A 23,897-nucleotide genomic window follows, 5' to 3' on the forward strand; every position below is an offset into this window, starting at 1 on the left:
TTGTCATAAAAGTAAAAATGACATGACGGGATTTTGGCGTTACAGAGCGCAGGCAACTGAATCAAATGAAATGAAATGCTGACAAAAACACTTATTTTTTGCGTCAAATATATGTATGTACACATGTACATATGTGTATATATGTATGTATTTTCATACAACTTCAGCTGTGATTTTGCTCACCGTTGTGGTTACCGTTATAGTTTTCGGCATATTGAGTCGCCGCCGTTGATAATAAACCACCAACGAATGTCGAATTCACAGCGAAAAACAACAACAACAGCAATAAAATCACCGAAAAAGTTCTGTAAAATGTTTGGTTGGAAAAACGGCGCAACATTGTTTGTGAGCATAATATTTTTTTGCTCACATCTGTATATATGTATTAGACTCACCAATACTCTAACAAAATGCTGCTATGTATTTATAAAGTGTCTACTTTAGTTACTAAAACTTTTTGACATTCTTATGTATGCAATAAAATTGTCATACTCACAGCGCTCTAATACAACGCTAGCTCCCGCCAGGCCTTATGTTTTGTGTCGAAAGCGAAAGTTTCGCTTATAAGCCCATATGTATGTATGTATGTATGTCTCGTAAACTTTTGTCGCCAAACTGCCAAAATAACCATATGAAAATAAATACCTTTCATAATACAAAAAAGAAAAATATATAAATATTTCCAGTGCGCTAATAAAGTTCCAGAGCAGGTAAGAATGTGCTGAGCAGCGTGGATTGCTGGCTAACAATTCTTAGTTTGCGCTTTTATGCAACTAAAGTTAACTTTATCGGATTAACAAAGCCGTGTTTTGTTGTTCTTATCTCAAGTATCATTTTATCGCATACTTTGTGTGGAATGAGCAAACTTTTCCATACGTCTCACAGGTTGTAGTTCAAGGAAAAACGAAACTAAATATACTTAGACACATATAAGTAAACTTGTAGACAATTTCAGCTATATTTATATACATGTATTTAAATACTATAAGTCTAATAAAATAGCATGCAGTAATACAAAGCTCAAGGTCAAATGGGTGTGTTCTCATTTTTTGTTCATATAGAAAATTACGAGCCTTGGCATTAGGACAGCTCCTTATTTATTGACTATCGAAACATACATATGTATACTTAAAACTTGTGTTAAAAAGAAATCCCTTCGTGAGGTCAAATTAAAGGAGGTTGAAATCAAGTTTAAAGAAACAGCTCCTAAGGAAAAGAATAATTTCTATGGACAGTGTCGCCTGTGTTTTGACGTAGTCAAGCGATCAAAGCACATTTGGAGGAATGCCATAAAAACTGGAGTCTATTATTTTTAGTTTTCGTAGGAGTTGGCATTTTTTGGCTCCAAGTTAAATACGTATTATTAAAAAATTATTATAATATCAATCTCTCGTCCAATTTCATTGCTGATTTTCATATAAAATATTTAGAATTGGATATTGACTCCTTCACTTACCACTCCACACATCCGTAACACTAAGGAATGCCTTTATTTTCGTTTTAAAAATATGTCCGTAGACGCGTGTATTTGCCGATATTATTTACAATAGCTTTTTACAATAATTTCGATACAGATTACGCACGGATTATTTAGCAAATTATATGAAATCGAAAAAGGTATTAAAAACACGATGAAGTCTGCGTTGATGCTGCTTGATTTCGATTCTATAGCAAAAAGCTATTTTTTTTTCTAATTGTCGATCCCTTTTGTTAAAGTTATTGTGTAAAAAGTTTTCAGTGTGATGTCCACAAGTTGGTGTGCTTTTGTGTGTGTTGATGTGTGAAGTTCTCGTGAGAGATTTATGCGTGTGTGTTAATGTGGATGGTAGGTGATGCTATGGTCAGTATGGTGATGGTGAAGTATCAGATTCGTATTGGAGCGTGTTAAACAGTGGTCGGCACGAGAGGAATTGTGACTGTGTAGGTGAGCACTCTGTAACCTTCCATTTTGAAAATGTTTTCAATTTTATTATAAAACATGATTTTTCAGACTTGTTTATTAATTTTGGTTATTTTACTATTAAAACAAATATATTAGATCATAAACGCCTTATCTTTACTGTCTTTAAACAACCTAAATCCATTAATATAATACATAATATCAAACGACATTATTATACATAACATTAAGGTTTCGGGCGGGGCACTTATTCAAAGTGCCACAGCCATGCGGGATGTTCATTCGTTGCTGGTTCGGCAACGACTGAATGACAGAGCGTAAGCATACGTGTGATGTAAGTTCGCCACAATTGTGCCAAGCAGTGCCGACCACTGGTGTTAAATGATGTGTGTGATATGTATTGACTTTGTTGAATGGTATGCGTCCGGGTAATTAGTAGTGTGGTGCGTAGGGGACGGGCCGATGCTCATTTATAGTTTGTTAAATAAATCGACAATCAAATGGCTTCCAATTTTTTTTATACTCTCGCAACAAAAGTTGCTAAGAGAGTATTATAGTTTTGTTCACATAACGGTTGTTTGCAAGTCATAAAACAAAACGAGTTAGATATATATATATATATATTTGGCGTAGAAACCGCTTTAAGCGATTATAGCCGAATCCACCAGAGCGCGCCACTCGTTCCTCCTTTTTGCTTTTTGGCGCCAACTGGAAACACCAAGTGAAGCCAGGTCAATTTGCACTTGGTCTTTCCACCGGAGTGGAGGTCGTCCTCTTCCGTGGCTTCCTCCAGCGGGTACTGCATCGAACACTTTCAGAGCTGGAGTGTTTTCATCCATTCGGACAACATGACCTAGCCAGCGTAGCCGCTGTCTTTTTATTCGCTGAACTGAGTCAATGTCGTCGTATAAATCGTACAGCTCATCGTTCCATCGTCTGCGGTATTCGCCGTTGCCAACGTTCAAAGGACCATAAATCTTAAGCAAAACCTTTCTCTCGAAAACCCCAAAAGTCGTCTCATCGGATGTTGTCATCGTCCACGCTTCGGCGCCATATATCAGGACGGGAATAATGTGCGACTTGTAGAGTTTGATTTTTGTTCGTCGAGAGAGGACTTTACTTTGCAATTGCCTAGTCAGTCCAAAGTAACACCTGTTGGCAAGAGTGATTCTGCGTTGGATTTCAAGGCTGACATTGTTGGTGTTGTTAACGCTGGTTCCCAAGTAGACGAAACTATCTACAACTTCAAAGGCATGACTGCCAACAGTGACGTGGGAGCCAAGACGCGAGTGCGCTGACCGGTTGTTTGATGACAGGAGATATTTCGTCTTGTCCTCATCCTCCACGTTAGCTTACACAGCCGTATTAGTTTTGCGGGGATACCAAATTCAGACATCGCGGCATAAAGGCAGCTTTTCGTGCTATCGAAGGCAGCTTTAAAATCGATAAAAAGATGGTGAATATCGATTCTTCTCTCTCGGGTCTTTTCCCAGATTTGGCGCATGGTGAATATCTGGTCCATTGTCGATTTTCCAGGTCTAAAGCCACACTGATAAGGTCCAACCAGTTCGTTGACAAAAAGAAGTCGTGGTTTTCTCAAAGAAAATCTGCAGAAACAAAAAAAATGGTTAAAGTTGAATAAATTATATACAGAGTGGTTCATGTGTTCATTGTATTAATTACATAAAAATTTTGGAAACTTAAAGATGATTATTTTATATATAATATTATATATTTCAGGTAATGCCGAAAAATACAATAATCTATGTACAGGGTTGTTCATATATTATTAGCTGTTATTATACAACTTTGAAAACAAATGAAATTTAGTATTTTGGAGGTTTGATGTCAACTGCTGAATATAAATTATCAAAATATTCAATAAATTATATACAGGGTGGTCTCTATTTTATATTATTTGATCGAATACTGAAATTTGATTTAATATGATCGATTTTTGAAGCCAATATTTGAGGAAAATCAGCAAACATAATTATTTTGAAGTAGAAAGACATTCAAAATTTTTAAAAATATTTGTAAAGCGTGTTTTTGATAATAAAATACATATATTTTTTCGATTTCAAATATTTTTCATTATTTTAAACTTTCCAAATTGTTAAATCTTTTACCTTTCATGAACTACCCTATTTGCCATAGGTAACAGTGCCTGAGTATGAATATGCATTCCGTATAGTTTACAGTATTTGCTTTTAACTGTTTGTACGAAGAATGAGCGAAGTTGTGGAAGCCTTGCAAGAATTGTAAGTCACATATGTACCCACGTCAGAATACTTGAAAGTGTATATGTGTGATCATGATTATGGTAGTATTGGTATACAACTATTACTTATTCAATTCTCGTTCCTTCCGCCTTGACTTTACCCGTATCTATTACGAGTGCCCGCAAAAAAGATTTGCAAATTTTTGTGTTACTCCAACGCGACATTTTTTTTCACACAGGCAGATACATATACATAGAATATATCTGAGTATTAGTTTACATGTAAAATTTCGCATTTTCTATTTGCCTAAAGAATGTGACACTATGTTGACATGCGACATGTTTCACGCATAAATTTGCATCATTTTCCGTGGAAAGCACGAAACCTCTCTCTCACCAACACATTCAAATTTAAGGATATTGTAAAATTATAGTGAGATTGTTTCCAAGAAAAAAGAAGCGGATGAAGCGGCAAATACGATATCGTGGGTAGAAATAAAAGGAAGAGTGACTTCATCATTCTTTACGGAACTTGAACCCTAAAAACCATAACTTTAGCCTACATTTAGCCGGACTTGGGCCAGTGGATCCTAAAGACGTTTAATTTTTTTCCAGCGAATACTTTAAAACCATCTCCGTCATCATCCACAAGGAACCGAATCGGTTAAGAGTCCTATCCAAAGCTCTTATATTTGAATCTCGTCGAGATTTGCTTATATTATTATAGATCTTCCCTTCGATACCCCTTGGGTTTTTGAAAGAGTATACATACATACGAAAGGACCTGTTTCGGGACCCAGAGAAATTGATTGGTCGCAAACATTCGACGAAGATCATATGGTTGTGGTTTCATTTCTCATCTTGAAGTGTGATTTTGAATCCGTTCACAATCGGTTTCTGCGTAATGATAACCGAACATGAACATAATACGTGAAGTCAAAAATAAATTCATATTATAAAAATATGAAGTACCCTTATATTTACAGCTTCAGATATTATTCTAATAAGGTCCGACCCACAATTTTACCTTCTTAGTTTCAATTTCTTTCTACAAATCTTTTGCAAATTTTTATTGCATACTTTTTAGCGCCAACGCGGACACCACATGCTCAACAAGCGCCCTTTCACCCACTATTTGCCATAACCTAATGGCGTCGTACCGCTCCCACAGCTTCAACACATGCGAATGAATTCCTTGTCACCAACCATTTGCTGGACAATTTCACTTAAAATTCCGATTTCCTAGTGTTTACTCTACAGTTTCTATTTTGCATTTCAACATTTCTTCATGCTAAATATGCCAGTACTTTGTCAGGCATACCATGGCTTGATTTTGCTTTTAGCTTTACTCTGCTTTTTTTCAAACAATTTATGTACGTTCTCACTGGCGTTTGCACTCACATATTTGTACTGAAACTGTCTGCTGAAATATGCAAAAAAGGCTTATATTAAATACGATTGTATGGCAAGGCATGTTGCCACGTAGTAAAGTGTATGTTGTGGAATATTTCAACAAATTCTGCTTTGTTTATATTTACTTGCACATAACTGTTTTTATATATAAAATATAACTGGAAGTATTTTATCATATGTAGAGTATGTATAAATATAAGTACTTTTGTTTTTGTGTTTTTATATTCTTCATATCACTCTCTACTCACACTGTTTGCAGTGACTTTGAGAAGAGTTCGTAAATATTTGTTGTTAATTAATTCATTCTTCGTTGTAAATATATTTATTTGCGTGTCCTTTTCCTTTGTGAGTGTTTGAATTTTGCAATTTAACTGATTTTCTCTTTCAATAGAATTAAGAATGCGCTGTTTGTAGAATTTTATTTTGCTTTAAATTTCATAGAAAATCAAATTTTATTTTTTGTTAATAGTCTCGCAAAGTCATCTAAAGTATTCGAAAACAAAGTACCACTGCTTATTACTAACTGCTATCTATGTAGCTTTAAAATACGGCGGCGAAGAACAGATAAGGTGCATGGATCAGCTTCTTTGCAAAATATGGTCGGAAGACGATTGGAATCTCAGCGTGCTCTGCTCAATCCATAAAAAATGAGATCACACAATCTGTGCCAATTACCGTGGGATAAGCCTCCTAAATATCGCTTATAAGGTTCTATCGAGCGTACTGTGTGAAAGGCTAAAGCCCACCGTCAACAAACTGATTGGACCTTATCAGTGTGGCTTTAGACCTGGAAAATCAACAACTGACCAGATATTCACCATGCGCCAAATCTAGGAGAAGACCCGTGAAAAGAGAATCGACACACACCATCTTTTTGTCGATTTTAAAGCTGCTTTCAACAGCACGAAAAGTAGCTGCCTCACTATCGTGTGATTTCTTTAACTTGATGCTGGAGAAAATAATTCGAGCAGAAGTGCTAAACAGAGAAGGTACAATCTTATATAAGAGTGTACAGCTGCTGGCGTACGCCGATGATATTGATATCATCGGAAGCAACAACCGCGCCGTTTGTTCTGCTTCTTTCCGCATTGATAAGGAGGTGAAGCGAATGGGTCTGCAGGTGAATGAGGACAAGACGAAATATCTCATGTCATCAAGCAAACAGTCGGCGCATTTGCGTCTTGGCTCCCACGTCACTGTTAACAGTCATAACTTCGAAGTCGTAGATAATTTCGTATACCTGGGAACCAGTATCAACAACACCAACAATGTCAGCCTAGAAATCTAGCGCAGAATTACTCTTGCCAACAGGTGCTACTTTGGACTGAGTAGGCAATTGAAAAGTAAAGTCCTCTCTAGACGAACCAAAATCAAACTCTACAAGTCGCTTATCATTCCCGTCCTGATTTATGGTGCAAAAGCTTGGACGATGTCAACAACAGATGAGACGACACGAGGAGTTTTCGAGAGGAAAATTTTACGCAAGATTAATGGTCCTAAGTACATTGGAAACGGCGAATACCGCAGACGATGGAACGATGAGCAGTACGAGCTATACGACGATATCGACATAGCTCAGCGAATAAAAAGACAGCGGCTACGCTGGCTTGGTCATGTTGTTCGATTGGACGAAAACAATCCGGAGCGACCTGGTTACACTTGGAATCTCCAACTGGCCGGCGCCAGGAAGGAAAGAGAGGAGGTGCGCGCTCTCATCGATTCGGCTATAACTGACTAAACGGTTCAACACCATTCACATACATACCTAGCAATCCAACACTATTTTAGTCAGTATTATTTACCCAGCGTCCCCAGATTACATCAAAAAACACATCGATACAATTTCTTACAAAGCATGGAAAGAAGACTCAGATCGATATTGGAGTAAAAAACTTATCGACTAAATCATTACTCGTCTATTACCGGACTATTCTGGACTATGAGTAGGTTATTAGAAAATAATAAAGCTGCCAGAGTTGTAAGGCTATTTGAATGGAAGTGACCCTGGGCAATCCTATCCATACTTCCTTTTTTTCAAAAAACTTCATAAAGCATTTATAGTAGTTGAGAGGCTTTCCAATGCTTTCAGATTTATTGAAACGAACGCGACCTCTCGAAGTCGTTTGATATAAGTCGATGTTTGCAAAAGTACCCAAGTTCACCCTTATCTTTGTCATCCCGCTTATACTCGTTCTGCTTCTTGTTGAAGAGAAATATCTGTCGTCGTCAAATCAAGCTCTCTTTTTTGGACATCCATCCATGTTAGAAGTCAGGATGCAAATAATTCACAAAGCGGGTTCAAGGCGACCAACGAAATTAACGTGGAGACGGATTCCGAAGAAAAAATGCTATCTTAAAAAGTTTTGGAATTTATGTTAAAAAGCTTTGGAAAACCGTGCCAGGAGCCTACAGGAGTTTAGTTCATTATAATGACACCATTAATCTAGATAATTCATATACAACCTAACCTAAAAGTATCTGGACATAATATAAAGTCGAAATTCTTGTTTAAAATAAATCTGGAACTTCCTGATATAAAACCGGTTGTATAAGTCTTCCAAAATTATATGCTGGATATTATAAAAAGTTGGACTATAATACACATATTATTCTAAGGACTTATAAGGAGTAATTAAGACCTTTAGTTAGATTTCGGCATTTCCAAAGCACTAGCCAGTAAAACCAAACTACATCTTCTGATTAGCTAGATCAAATGGATCAGAACGCTTTAGCTACTAAGAAGATATATAAAATTCCTGAGAACTAAAGAGGAAGACTGGAACCTACACTAGGCTCATTAGCAAACAAGAAGCGCTCTTTGCTTGTCTGGGCGCTGAAGGAATAATAACCAATATTTCATGCCATCGAAGGGGTCCCAACCGCTCGACTCGGAGGTGATCTGGGATCTACTTCGCTGGGTTTTGACCACGACGAGTATTATTTGGGTTATATTTCTGCTTCGAACTCGCTTGCCAAACGAATAATTGCTTTTTTAGCTCAGTTGTTTAAAAATAAAACCATTTCTACAGCAATTCAACATCCTCAATTTACAATTTGGAAATTGCATTTTAAAGCCACGCGTTTGTGCCATTTGAAGCTAATAAATTCATTTCCACTCATTGGCTGGCAGTGTGGCGTATGAGGACACACTTAGGTTAGAGCTGCAGCAGGCGGTGCAGTGACGTCGCGAGCGACTAACCATTTGCGCTTTAGTCATAATGAAAAATTCAAAATCAATTTCCAATTGAATTGCATTTTCAATCATTGGCGCATTTTCTGAGTTTCCATTTTTCATTTGCCATTTATTATAGACACACAAACACACAAATGAAAATGACCACTGTTTGTCGCGAGAGCAGGTCAGTAGCTGCGATGCAGCGCGCGGCGGCTGTGAATTGTCAATTGTATTTGCATTAGAGGAGGATGCTGTGCTGCAGTTGCGGAGCGAGGGGTTAGTGGGCTTCGCTTATGTGGCAACTTTGTCACAGCGCGTTGATCAGTTTAGTGAAGTGGCAACTCTGTGGCGGGCGAGCTGCATAAACGCGACTGTGAACTGCAGTACTGCAGCGCGCGACGGATATTGCCCAACATCAATTTGAATATTTCAGCTTTTGCACAACGGCTAAGTGAGTTACGAGGCAAACCAGTGCCAGACAATCGAATGTGCAGCGGCTGAAAGAGAAAGCGCGTGGTGGCGGCGGGCGATACGCCTGCAAATGAATAGTCGAAAGTAGAGCTGCAGCGCCGTATTTTTTGTGGCATTGCCGGAAATTTGCTAGAATGGGCATATTTAGTAATGCATTGATGGCATTGACAACTTGCAGTGGATGATGATGAGGTGGGATGCGGGGTCAGTAAAGCTAACTGCTGCCACATGGATTTGAAAAGAGTTAAGGAATATTTGGACAAATAATCGATATGCATATGAATTCCAGGGTTTTATAGAAATATATTGCGAATTCGAGAGATCCATCTTCAAAGAGTTCTCTTAACTTTAATGCGTTTATAGAGTCAACTTGTGTAACGAATAGCCTTGTAGCTCTGAAGTTTCGACTGTGGAAAACCAAAAGATTGGCAGCCTTAGTTCGTCAGGTTTAGGCGGAAGATGAATTAGTGCCTTATGATGGGTCTTCAATCCTAAATATATGCTTCGAAATGCGGATCTAGTCAGAAAAAAAAATCCAATTATCTAAATAAGTTCGGAATGGGAATTTTTGTCATATTAAAGTGTTCTTAAAAGATCTCAAGTTTCAGGTCGCCTGCAGCCGTTGACGCGTCTTCAAAAAGTCAGCTTGCAGTCTAAATATATTGTAGACTAGTAATTCCTTCCAGATTCCGCTGTGCTCTTTCAACCTCGCAACAGTCACTAAATTCTCATATGATTTCAAGGACGAAAGAAATACTTCTTACGTTGTGTCCTTGGGTCAGATTGGTAGGTTTATTGTAAGAAGGGACGAGTCATTTAGAAGATTAATAATGTACCAAATCAGATTAAAATAGACTTCGATCAGATTCCATAATAAAAGAAATTCTGTTAAAGCCTCCAATACTTTTAAATACATATGAATCTGGCAAAATATCAAACCTCATCTCCATTTCTCCTGTATTTACTCAATAAAGGCAGACAAACGTTTCAAACTTTGATTTAAGACGTTTGCTCTATTTAAATATCAGCAAATTTGATTGCTAAGCATAGGCGATGGATGACAGTTAAATGTGCAATCAAGTGGAATCTCGATAGAGCATCAGACCGAAACGACGCTGCCAAAAAGAGTGTGGCTAAAGTCGTTTTGGTTTGCTAAATTGGATTTGTGACACTTTACATTAATGAAAGCTTAGTAAGAGAGATTAAAATATGCATTAATCTGGGATGAAAGATTTTTGGAAAGTAACAGAAATTCAAATATTTTTTACTTGGGTGACTTGGTTAAAAAATAAGCCTACATGTAGGCAATGATTATTTCACATTTATTTTTATATACAAATTTAACAAGCATACTATATGTATACTAGCAGACCCGGCCACACGTTGTTGTGGCTAAGGTATACATTATTGGTCCAATATTGGCTTCGGCGACGATATTGATTACTCGAGGTCGATTTATGTTACGCAGCATGATGACAACTCACACTACTTTTAATTGCAAAGTGAGTGGTGATAGTACAGGCAATTTTAAATAGTTTGGGCTAATTGACTACGTCATCTTGGTTTGTAGCTGTGTCAACTCTCCTGGACCGAAATTCTAAATTGTCGCATTAAGATCATCGATATCTTTGTTTTTTTACCACCAATATAGGTCATTCAATCAGTCATTTATGGTTATCATATTGAGGTTTCATGTCAGGAAAACTTCTCTTTCGAGTCAATGAAGTGACAGAAATCTGTTTGAAATGCTATTAATCCATAGAGGTGTCAACTGCGACCCCACCATTTCCAACTGCTTCTACAATCGCAATTTGATATTGTTGCAAAAACACTCATATGTTAGTTGTTAATTGGCGATTCTTTATGTGTCGCCACAAATTAAATGATTTTAGGCATGCGATTAACCCGTCAGTAACAGTTGATCCAGGAATAATTAGAAGAGTCTGGCGTAAATCACCTACTAACAGAATCCTGACTCCACCAAAAACGTTAATCGACAATCAAGATATTTTGAAGTCCTGTGCAGTACCTCCAGCGACTTCTTGAATATTTGGAAAATCTTCGTTATAGCGCTATTTTTGGCGATTTTGCCGACTGGTGTTTCGTTCATTTGCAATTTAGGAGTAATTTCAAGACCGAATGTGCCGTTTGTTTGCCTACTAACAGGTGCCTATTCCCGTTAACCTTGGAAACCTTGGAACCTTGTTGAAAATGAGTGAAATTGGTTCTGGAATTACATCAGCCCTCATATACTATATATGATGATTTTCTATTGGACTTTATGCCGAATATATAGGCCATATTGTGTGTTATCTTAATAAAATTACATCAATAAATTGCGAGAGTATAAAATGTTCGATTTGACCCGAACTTAGCCTTTCCTTATTTGTTACAAATTGTTTTGGGCTATCGACACAACCTTATAAAATTGAACAATAACAAAAATATTTTAACAGAGCAACAATGACAATCTTCAAAATATTATTTTTTTGTTTTCTCTTTTTATATTTTTCTTGTCAACTTGAATAAAATTCTCTTATTGATATCTTCCTCGCAATTTTTCCATATTTACTCACTTTCTAATATTTTTCTGGCCTTCCACAAATATTTCAAGACTAAAATTAGTCAGATCGGTTTGAACTTCAACAACCAATAACTTCCCGATTTTAGAAAATTTTTAATTTTCTTCGCGGAAAGTTAAAAAAATTTAGGGGTGGACCACCCTTAACATTTAGGAGGATGAAAAATAGATGTTGTCCGATTCTCCACCCTAGCCGATATGTACGCTAAGATTCACGAAAATCGGTCGAGCGGTTTCAGAGGAGTTCAATAACGTACACCGTGACACGAGAATTTTATATATTAGATGTACATAAATCATGTTAATTAATTCTATCAAAGGTGGGCATAAATAATTGTAGATTTGATATATTTTAATTTTTTTCGTATGTGATCGACCAAAATTTGCCTAAATGTAGGCAACGGAATATTATTAATTCAGAAAAACAGGTTATGGTTAGCTTAGTGCGTTTCTTACAAGCTCACTATTAGACACAAAATATTGAGAAACGAAAATTAATGGGAATTTCATTCCAAAGTTTTATTAAATTTCTTAGTTAAAAAAGATAGGAGGAGAAATGGATTTTATAGAAGTACAGTACAGAAGCTCTATACACAATTTTTGTATAATTTCGTTAAACTTCAGTAGAAAGAGGATGTGCTTTAAATCACTCCTGAGTCATACAATATGTAAACCGAATAACTTTACTATCACTCAATGAAAATGCACCTAAATAAAGGCAACGCTTTATTATTATTAGTGGGGGATGGGGTCATATGTAGAAGTTCACGCAAGTGAGGAAAGTTTCTGATTGCCATTCACTTGGGAGTGGCCAGGAACGATTCTTTTGCATATGACTCAAGCAGCTCACGACTTCCGGTTTTAGACCAAGTATCCCCTGGGTAGCTAACAGACATCCGTTTGGAGGCGAGCTAAAGTGAGAAAGCGAAGCCCGCTTGTGCGGTTGTGCGTAGGGCTTGGGACCCACCACATAAAAAAAAATCTCCCCAATGAAAACAAACACCGAGCCTCGGATGAGAAACCCCCCTTTTGATGACGACCCCTGCAAACGTACTAAGGATCATGATTTGAGGGCATGCACCTGGAATGTCCGGACCCTTAATTGGGAAGGTGCCTCTGCCCAGCTGGTTGATGTCCTCATACGACTAAAGGCTGACATCACCACCATCCAAGAAGTGCGATGGACGGGACAAGGACGGAAGAAGGTGGGTCCTTGTGACATCTACTACAGCGGCCATATAAAGGAGCGCAAATTCGGTGTTGGATTTGTGGTGGGAGAGAGACTACGTCGCCGAGTCCTGGCATTCACCACGGTGGATGAACGTCTTGCCACAATCCGCATCAAAGCGAGGTTCTTCAACATATCGCTGATTTGCGCCCACGCCCCAACGGAAGAGAAGGACGATGTGACCAAAGATGCTTTCTATGAGCGCCTAGAACGCACCTATGAGCGCTGCCCCCGCCACGATGTCAAAATCGTGCTTGGCGATTTTAACGCCAGAGTGGGTAAAGAAGGTGTCTTTGGCACAACAGTCGGAAAATTCAGCCTCCATGACGAAACATCGCCAAACGGCCTGAGGCTGATCGACTTCGCTGGGGCCCGAAATATGGTTGTCTGTAGTACCAGATTCCAGCATAAAAAAATTCATCAAGCAACGTGGCTGTCCCCTGATCGAAACACGCGCAATCAAATCGATCACGTTGTGATAGACGGAAGACATGTCTCCAGTGTTTTAGACGTGCGTACGCTCCGAGGACCAAACATTGACTCGGACCATTATCTAGTAGCAGCAAAGATACGCACTCGCCTCTGTGCAGCAAAGAACGCCCGTCAACAAACACAAGGAAGGTTCGACGTCGAAAAGCTGCAATCACAACCGACAGCCGAACGATTTTCTACTCGACTTGCACTCCTGCTCTCTGAGAGCACTCATCAGCATCTCGATATATGGGAGCTGTGGAACGGCATCTCAAACTCATTGCATACCGCTGCAGCCGAAACAATTGGTCTCCGGCAACGCCAAAAAACCAGTTGGTACGATGAGAATTGTCGTTCCGCAGTGGAGAGAAAACAGACTGCCTACCTCGCAACGTTGCGATCGACCACTACACGTTCGGGGTGGGATAGATATCGAGAACTGAAGAGGGAAGCGAGACGCATTTGCAGACGTAAAAAGAAAGAGGCCGAAATGCGTGAGTATGAAAAGCTTGAAAAGCTGGCCGACATGGGTAATGCTCGAAAATTTTATGAAAAGATGAGGCGATTAACAGAAGGTTTCAAAACCGGAGCATTATCATGTAGGGACCGAGAAGGTAATCTGGTAACGGATGTCCAGAGCACACTGGGATTATGGAGGGAACACTTCTCCGACCTGCTCAATGGCAGTGAAAGTACAACACCAGGAGATGGCGAACCCGATTCCCCAATCGATGACGATGGAATTGATGTTCCATTACTCGACCATGAAGAAATTCGAATAGCAATTACCCGCTTGAAGAACAACAAAGCGGCGGGGGCCGATGGATTACCGGCCGAGCTATTCAAATACGGCGGCGAAGAACTGATAAGGTGCATGCATCAGCTTCTTTGTAGAATATGGTCGGAAGAAAGCATGCCTGACGATTGGAATCTTAGTGTGCTATGCCCAATCCATAAGAAGGGAGACCCCGCAATCTGCGCCAACTACCGTGGTATAAGTCTCCTCAATATCGCATATAAGGTTTTGTCGAGCGTATTGTGTGAAAGACTAATGCCCACCGTCAACGAACTGAGTGGACCTTATCAGTGTGGCTTTAGACCTGGAAAATCCACAATGCACCAGATATTCACCATGCGCCAAATCTTGGAAAAGACCCGAGAGAGAAGAATCGATACTCACCACCTTTTTGTCGATTTTAAAGCTGCTTTCGATAGCACGAAAAGGAGCTGCCTTTATGCCGCGATGTCTGAATTTGGTATCCCTGCAAAACTAATACGGCTATGTAAGCTGACGTTGAGCAACACCAAAAGCTCCGTCAGGATCGGGAAGGACCTCTCCGAGCCGCTCGATACCAAACGAGGCTTCAGACAGGGTGACTCACTATCGTGCGACTTCTTCAATCTATTGCTGGAAAAAATTATAAGAGCTGCAGAACTAAATAGAGAGGGTACAATCTTCTACAAGAGTGTACAGCTCCTGGCGTATGCCGATGATATTGATATCATCGGAAGCAACAACCGCGCCGTTTGTTCTGCGTTTTCCAGACTAGATAAAGAAGCGAAGCGTATGAGTCTGGTGGTGAATGAGGACAAGACGAAATATCTCCTGTCATCAAACAAACAGTCAGCGCACTCGCGTCTTGGCTCCCACGTCACTGTTGACAGTCATAACTTTGAAGTTGTAGATAATTTCGTTTATCTGGGAACCAGCATTAACAACACCAACAATGTCAGCCTTGAAATCCAACGCAGAATCACTCTTGCCAACAGGTGCTACTTTGGACTGAGTAGGCAATTGAAAAGTAAAGTCCTCTCTCGACGAACCAAAATCAAACTCTATAAGTCGCTCATTATTCCCGTCCTGATGTATGGCGCTGAAGCGTGGACGATGACAACATCCGATGAGACGACTCTTGGGGTTTTCGAAAGAAAGGTTTTGCGCAAGATTTATGGTCCTCTAAACATTGGCAACGGCGAATACCGCAGACGATGGAACGATGAGCTGTACGATTTATACGACGACATTGACATAGTTCAGCGAATAAAAAGACAGCGGCTACGCTGGCTAGGTCATGTTGTACGAATGGAAGAAAACACTCCAGCTCTGAAAGTATTCGATGCAGTACCCGCTGGAGGAAGCCGCGGAAGAGGACGACCTCCACTCCGGTGGAAAGACCAAGTGCAAAGTGACCTGGCTTCACTTGGTGTTTCCAGTTGGCGCCAAAAAGCAAAATGGAGGAATGAGTGGCGCGCTCTGGTGGATTCGGCTATAATCGCTTAAAGCGGTTCCTACGCCAAATATATATATATATTTATATAACACCAATTGGATGTGCCTTTCCATCCGCGTGAGAACTTTTATTACAAAAATTACGAATGTTTGCTTTTGTTTGTCTCTGAAAATCATTGTTGCTAGATAGATATAATTAAACTTAGATATAATTAAACTAATAAAGTGACCCCCAATTACGGTAAAACAACCACTTTTATATAACCGTTATAACCACAATTTGTGGGTGATCTAAAACTATTTCTCTGTACACTATTTGGATGTATGACACGGCATATGAGTATCACTTTCTCATATCAGGTGCTGATTCAACATGACATATGAGTAACTTTCTATTCTAAATGTATTATGTGCTCCTACAACATATGCTGGAGCGTATGAGTAACCACCAGATGTTAGAGTAAGTGGCGTATGAGTGATTTACAGAAGCATACTTCGTATGAGGTGGCGTATGAGTAATGTTTGTACATCATATGTATAAGGAACAACTACAAGGTTTTGATTAGAAAACAGCATCGTTGTGATAAAATTAATCAATTTTTGTAGATTACTATGTATTTAGGGCGACAGTCTTCAAAAAGCTGTTATTACATATTTTTTAAACGGTTTTCGAGAACAAAAACAAGCTACAGTGGAGCTTCCATAACTCGAACTTCTATAACTTGATGATCTCCATAACTCGAACTTTTGTATTGACAATAGCGTTTAGAAATCAAATTCCATACAAATTTCCTTCCATAATTCAAACTTCTATAACTCGAAGTTCTCCATAACTCGAACTCTTGCATTGGCAATAGAAGTCAAATTTCATACAAATTTCCTACCATAAATCGAACTTATCGATCAGGGCATAATACAAAATTTAAAATTTTAATATCAAGGAACAATTTTAAAGGAGTCCTTATATTGGTATGTAGGCGAACAAAAAATTTGATATTGCACTTATGGATTTCATAAATCGTGTAAAAAAGACATGAGATACAGACGACAAGAGCCAAACAAAAGCAAAGTGCAAACAAAATTACAGAATACATGTTTTATTATTATTAACCCAAACGATTACCCTCCTCCCGCTCAACCGACGCGTGGGGCGCAGTCCGCATACGAGCGGAATTTGCCGAGTCTAGAAAGGCAAGAGATTTTTAAGCGTCCGGTTCTCAAACTGCTCAGCTACAGAAACAAAGATTTCAACAGCTGAGAATTAAAAATTTCTAAAAACAAAAAGTTAAAAATTTCTGAATATTACTTATTAACAGAAGACAAAATAGTTTTTTTGATGCTAAATATTGAGTCAGATGGATCAAATGTGCTGGAATGCGAATTAAAATCATGACATATTCGGCAGAATGGTTCATTTAACTCAAAATTTGTTCTAGAAGATTTTAGAAATAATGGTCTAAACTGCCTGGATGAACGCAATGGGACATTAAACTTAATATCAGACAAAAGGAATGAACTACAAACTAAACCATTCAGAAGTTTTACTAGGAATATTATACCTAGCATTTCTCTGCGACTAGTGAGTGTGGGAAGATTTATATGTTTTAAACGACTAGTATACGGGGGAAGATTCAATCTTGAATCCCAATGTAAGTGGCCTAAAGCAAAAAGTAAAAATTGTTTTTGAACGGACTCAAGCTTATCAGAATGGGATTGATAGCTAGGATTCCATACCACAGAACCATACTCCAATATAGGCCTTACCAATGTTGTAAAAAGAATTTTAGTAATATACGGATCACTAAATTCTTTAGACCAACGTTTAACAAAGCTAAGAGCACCTTTAGCTTTTAAGGCAATTGATTTTACATGAGAATTAAAATTTAGTTTAGGGTCCATATTAACTCCTAAATCAACAAAGCTAAAAACTTGCTCTAAACTGAAGTTATTTATTACATAGGGGGAAAGATCAACAGTTCTACGGGAAAAGCACATCGTTTTACATTTTTTAAGATTCAGTGGCATATCATTTTTGTGACACCAAGTAACTAAATTATTTAAATCCGATTGCAACTCAGTCCTTTCGTTATGAGAAGTATATGATTTAAAAAGTTTTACATCATCCGCATATAATAAAATTTCTGAAAACTTAATTACTGAAGGTATATCTTTGATGAACAACAAGAACAGAATCGGGCCGAGATGACTACCCTGTGGAACCCCTGAAGTGACACTAATTGAATCGGATAATGTATTATTAAATAAAACTTGTTGTTTTCTGTTAGTAAGATATGAGGATACCCATTCAAGAAGTCTTGGTTGAAAACCAAGAAGATCCAGGTTTGCAAAAGAATTGAGTGATTTACTCTATCGAATGCTTTACTAAAGTCTGTATATTTAACATCAGTATTCTTATTATCCCTAAAAAACGTATTAACGTATTTAAATAAAACTTTTTGCGAAGTAAATAACTAAAACTGTGGGTAAATCTATATTTTACAACTTGTTAAAATGAAAATTTATATAACTCGAAGTCTCTCTAACTCGAAGTTTTTTTGTGGATTTTGGTGATTCGAGTTAGAGAAGTTACACTGTACTTTGTTTTCTTATACTTTACTGCTTTCATATCCACACTTGCAAATCTACATATATGTATATGTTTAAATAGCTCTCTTAAAAAATATTTTGGATCTCAATTTCATAGCAATTTTTGACATTTTTGACAAACACAAACATAGTTACAAACTCACATGCATATATATGAACAGCATCAACTGTTAACAATCATAAAACAGCAGCAAACAACGTTATGACATGACAAAGTAATCGAAAATATGAGTAGAGTAGATAGTTTGCAATGGAAAACTGTAAGTGAAATGTAGACAAACAAGCGAGAAAGGGTTGCAATACTCTGGCAAAAAATCAAGAAAAAATCAAGTGCTACTCTAGAAGGATTCATTTCAGGCAAAACGATAGCAGCAATATGTGACAGGGTCAACAGTGCAAACAATGAAGTGTATATAAGGAAAATAGAGGATAAACTTACAACAACAACAAAAATAGAAGGAAAAATTACATAAAAAATTGTATAACAACAAACACAAAAGAGACGAGAAAATTACAGAAACAACTAAGAGAAGAACATATTACAACAACAAAAAAATTGAATACAAAAACGAAAAGAAACTACTACAAAAAGAAAAAGACTACAACAACAAAAGCGTAGACAATCAACAAACAAACTACGCTTCTAAACTGCTCAATCAAAAACCACAACAGCAACGACTAGTTGTCGAGCCGAAGATGAACCCCCAGCTAAAAGCGGCAAAATGAAGATGTGCATGGGCTAAAAAGCAACAGTATCGGCGTGTCAAAGTGAAAGGAAAAACAAAAAAAAATAAAAAAACGCTGCTGGCAGCTAACAACAACAAACTGTGCGCTAAGTGAGGGAGAAATTGATTTGATTTTTCAATTTGGCAAACAGCTGGAAGGGCTGCACAGAAGAGGATGGTGCAAAACAAGCGCTAATAGAAAACTAAGCTTGCAAACGAGTGCAAAAAAGTAAAAGGAAAAGTTCGCTAGTGAATATATTTGTATATATTAAACTCGTGGGAACTACACAAAACATACTTCCGCTTTGTCGCGCAGCCTTCACGCCAATATACAATAAAAGTACACCCGAAAAGGAAGCGCAGCAGCAGCAGCATTGTGCAAACGAGCAGAAAAACTGTCAACAAAGTGAGCTTTGTCTTGCAGTTTGCAGTTTTCCCACCCACGCCACCAACACACACTTTTTGCTTTGTACAAATAAAAATATATTCAATTTTGTTGTTGCTGCGATTTATTTTTATATACATACATACATATATTTTTTGCTAACCGGCAGCCAGCTATCAACAATGATGGTTAATAAAAATATTTTTGCGACACCAATTTGCAGTGGGCAACCGCAACCAATGACAACAATGCATTGGGCCAGCTGTGGCCCGCGGAAAGGTGGCAAGCAATATGGTACAACAAAAAAATTATATTTAAATAAAATAGAAAAGATAAAAATCATAAAAATAAATTTAAAAAATAAAATGATAAATGTGGAGAAATTGAAAAAATTGAGAGCGCAAAACAGCCGTTAAATATATGTAAACGCCGCGGGCTGCGTTTGTACTACAAACCGGTAAAATCAGCCGCAACGTCATATTTAATAAATAAGTATGCCACAGTAGGCCGCAAAAAGTTTATCACGTATTTTATTTTCATAATATGAGTGCAGTTGGATAAGTCTTTAAGTTTTTGCAGAGAAGTAAAATTTGAAGAATAAATGATCCTGATTACTATCATATATTTACTTTCTATGTATATATTGAGTATATTACTTCTAATGTTTGTGTGTTTATCGCTTCACTTGACTCAAAAGACTTAGTATGAAGTTTTATTATATGATATGCGTACAAATGCTCCTCAATGGACATGGCGTATGAGTAACATTAATCAATTTGCAATGAAAAACATGGCGTATGAGTAACCTGCAATTATAAGTGATGCAATGACGTTGTCAAAAAGTAATCATTACTTTTCAGAATTTCTTTATTTTTCATTTTCTATTACAAAATTCCGTAAAAAGAGCTTACAATATAAAGTAAAATATCTTCCAAGAATTTAATACAGTGGAACTTCTCTGACTCGAATCACCGTGATCCACAAAAAAACTTCGAGTTAGAGAGACTTCGAGTTATAGAATTGTCATTAAAACATATAAATTTCCAAAAAACTCTAAAATATTGATTTATACACTGTTTCATTTACTGACTTCCCATAAAGTTTTATGTACATGCGTTAAAACATGTATTTTGTAATTTTGGTTGTTGCAGTTTGCTATTGTTTGGCTCTTGACGTCTATATCCCATGCCTTTGTTAGATGATTTATGTAATCCATAAGTGTAATATTATATTTTTTGTTTGCCTGCATACGATATGGAGATACTCTTTTAAAATTCTGCCTCGATAGTAAAATTTTAAATTTTGTATTATGTCCTGCCCAAAAAATTCGAATTATGGAAGGTAATTCGTATGAAAGTTGTCTGTCTATGTCAATGTCTATGTTGTTGTCTTCTATTGTCTCTTCAAGAGTTCGAGTTATGGAGAACTTCGAGTTATCGAAATTCGAGTTAGGGATGGAAATTTGGCTTCTAAACGCTATTGCCAATTCAAGTGTTCGAGTTATGGAGATCTTCGAATTATAGAAGTTCGAGTTATCTATAGTTTACCTTTTTTTGATTTAAATCTTTATATTATATTATTGAAATAAAGCAGTCTCTGTCTTCCCAAAAACATTCAATCGTCTAGCACTTCTTAGCAAATCATCCTCATTTAATAGACTGAAATAATAATTGTTGTTGTTATAACGATAAAAAATATTACTTAAATTATTCTGGAAAACTTTATAAAGATAATAGACCATAAAATGATATTCATATTTCTTATTTGGGTTGTTCTTTACTTAATCTCTTCAGCCCTAAACATAGTATATCCTCACTATTGCTTTTGAAAAGCTAATGAACTCAAGTAAACCCCTCCTCAAACAATAAAAATGTTATTAAGTACTTATCAACCTACCCTCGTTTAAAAATAGCACTCAATTTTTATGTAATACTCATGAGACTCATAGGCAATTGCGTTGATCAAATCAGCTCAACTCAATACAACTCATCAATTTATTTAGTAAAATTGTTGATTACCCGTGGGTATATTTGATGTGGCCTTCTTGCCATCACTGAAGTATGCATATATTAGCCTTATTTGCTTTTTATGAAATCTGTTGTCATATTCGGGTTAATATGGTTATATTTGCAGTGATGCTCAGAATTGGTTTTCTCTCAAAACTAAACTATTTATTTCCAGTGCCAAAAAAGAGAATAAATGAATCTTCTAGTTAACTATCAGATATCACTATACATATTATATAAATTCGTATATCCGGCTTTCATAATTAAAAGAAAAAGTGCAAGAGGGTTTTACGGTTCTTGTATAATCTCTCATTGGACAAGTGGAACACTTTCTAATGTCATTGAATTGGAAACAAACAGCTCCAGCAGAGTTATTTTTGTATGTAAATATTAATATACGCCTAACTAGAAGTCTAGTCTCATCAAATGAGCCTCAAAACACTAAAAATTGGAATGGAATCAATCTTTTTTGATATTTCGAATGTGCGATCCACCGTAATCTGAAGTCTAAATGTACTAATTTCGGCACAAGGTACTCCATTTTCCAAACTAGGTTCTCCTCAAATATTCGCAAATTGAAGCCTAACTTTTGATGGCGACAGTTATATTTTTTCACTCCGGGAGTTAAGCACTTGCCCCTAATACTTTACTATACGTTTTTTTAATATTCAAGCCTTTTAAAACTTCCGTTATCCCAACACATGTCTACTAACTAGCATTACTACAAAAGTATACGCGCTACATAATAACCAGGCAGCACTTTGTGGACTTTGTGGATTTCAAATATAGTTTATTTCTACTTTCTCAGCTTTTCTCTCGCTACTCATTGCTATTACTGCAGCACATGTTTGTTTTTATTGTTGTAAGCACATTTTTTCTATGATTTATGTGTTTCATAATTTTTTTGGTTTCCACTCACTTTCCGAAAGTTACTGCGAACACGTAATGAACGTAACAACCGGGGACTAATGGTGTTCAAGGTATTTATACTTTTAGGCGTGTGTATGTGTGTTTGTGCATGTGCTCGAGAGTAAATATATGCAACATATTAGCACTAAGCTTAGAATAGTTTGGCAACAGCTGCGAAAAATAAAATTTATGAAAAAATTATATTTCATTTTGTTTGAAATCTCCAACGGAATGTAAACAAATCTCCTTACTATTTTGTGTTTATATTTTTCGAGTAAGAAAAGCTCTACTGCGCCTATGAGAAAATAATTTATTTCGAAAGGTTTTCATATTGAACATTTGTTACTTGAGAACTTCACACCTGAACGGTTTCACCACTAAATTGCTATTAAATAAATATTAGGTGTATTTACATACATGTATATAAAAATATATGAGCTTATCGATAACATATGTATTTTTGTGGGTGAGTTTGTAGAGAGAATGGATTGCTTTTAATTCTGATATATATATAAATATGTATGATATACTCGAGTATTAGAAATATTGCAGAGTATATACAATAAATATTGCAATACGAAGTAAAATACATTTTGTAGTGGCTTTACCTTATTTTTACTTTTCGGATTGTTTCGAATAAAAATATTTTAAGAGTCCAGCAATAATTTTGTGGAAAATATCACTAGAATATATTTGTTGTTGTTTAATGCTTCGGAAAATGTGTTTATGTCTCGTAAATTTTTAGGTATCAAAACTCACAAAATATAAACATATTAGAAACTAAAACTTTATCAGTGATTAAATTATACTTCCTAATTTACCTCTTAAAAGTTTACACAGTAGCAACAACAATTCGGAGTAAAAAACTGGCAATAAAGTTTATGTTAACTATTTTATCACCTCTGATCTTGCATTTTCGAACTGATATGATATGGTCCTAACATTAATTTTCCAAATTTTTGACAAAACAATCGGAGTAATAAAAATTTTATCAATAAATATACCAAGTATTCTCTCTATTTACTCGTGTTCTCACACACTCCCAAACTTGTATATTCAACATTTTCCTAGTTTTGACAATCATGTCAAGTAAATTATTATCATTAATCTCGACCATTAAATTAGTATTAAGGTCTAAAGAAAACAAAATTCCGAAACATAGCTATCGGATTTGTATATGCATTAAAAATCGAATTTGGTATGCAAGTTTAATTTATACACTCAATACATTGTAATACTGATTGAATGAACTTGATTTTCTGAAAAATATTTTCGGAGCAAATTAATTTGTCATATAATACATACAAACTTAAGTAAAAAATAGGATTAATTTTCGGAGATAAATTAATTTATTTTTCGGAGTTTATTGCTTTATCAAAAAATTTAAATATACGTTTCGGAGTGGTAATATAAATCATAAACTTTCAACCAAAATTAAAAAAATCCGAGTTGTATTCGGAGTAAATTGATAATTTTTACAGTGCTACTTGTTTTCTGTTTACGTGATCCGTAAATTTAAAAAAAAAAAATTCTGAATAAAATATATGTATTCTCGATAGTTTTTCGGATAATTTC

The 23,897-nt window shown here is 36.6% G+C and overlaps 1 long non-coding RNA gene across 2 annotated transcripts; it reads right to left on the reverse strand.

The window, feature by feature from the left end:
* Positions 1–1,480: 1,480 nt before the first annotated feature.
* Positions 1,481–6,190, reverse strand: LOC114803761 (uncharacterized). Of its 2 annotated transcripts, none has more exons than XR_008471883.1 (3): positions 5,783–6,190; positions 4,030–5,544; positions 1,481–3,507 (listed from the first exon to the last, which is right to left on the reverse strand). It is a non-coding gene; the product is annotated as an uncharacterized LOC114803761 (long non-coding RNA). The 2 variants fall into 2 exon arrangements; XR_003752184.2 differs by lacking the exon at positions 1,481–3,507 and having other exon boundaries at positions 3,586–5,018; positions 5,094–5,544; positions 5,783–6,162.
* Positions 6,191–23,897: the final 17,707 nt, after the last annotated feature.

This window comes from Zeugodacus cucurbitae, chromosome 6 (genome assembly GCF_028554725.1).
Source record: "Zeugodacus cucurbitae isolate PBARC_wt_2022May chromosome 6, idZeuCucr1.2, whole genome shotgun sequence".
Classification (NCBI taxonomy): Eukaryota; Metazoa; Arthropoda; class Insecta; order Diptera; family Tephritidae; genus Zeugodacus; species Zeugodacus cucurbitae.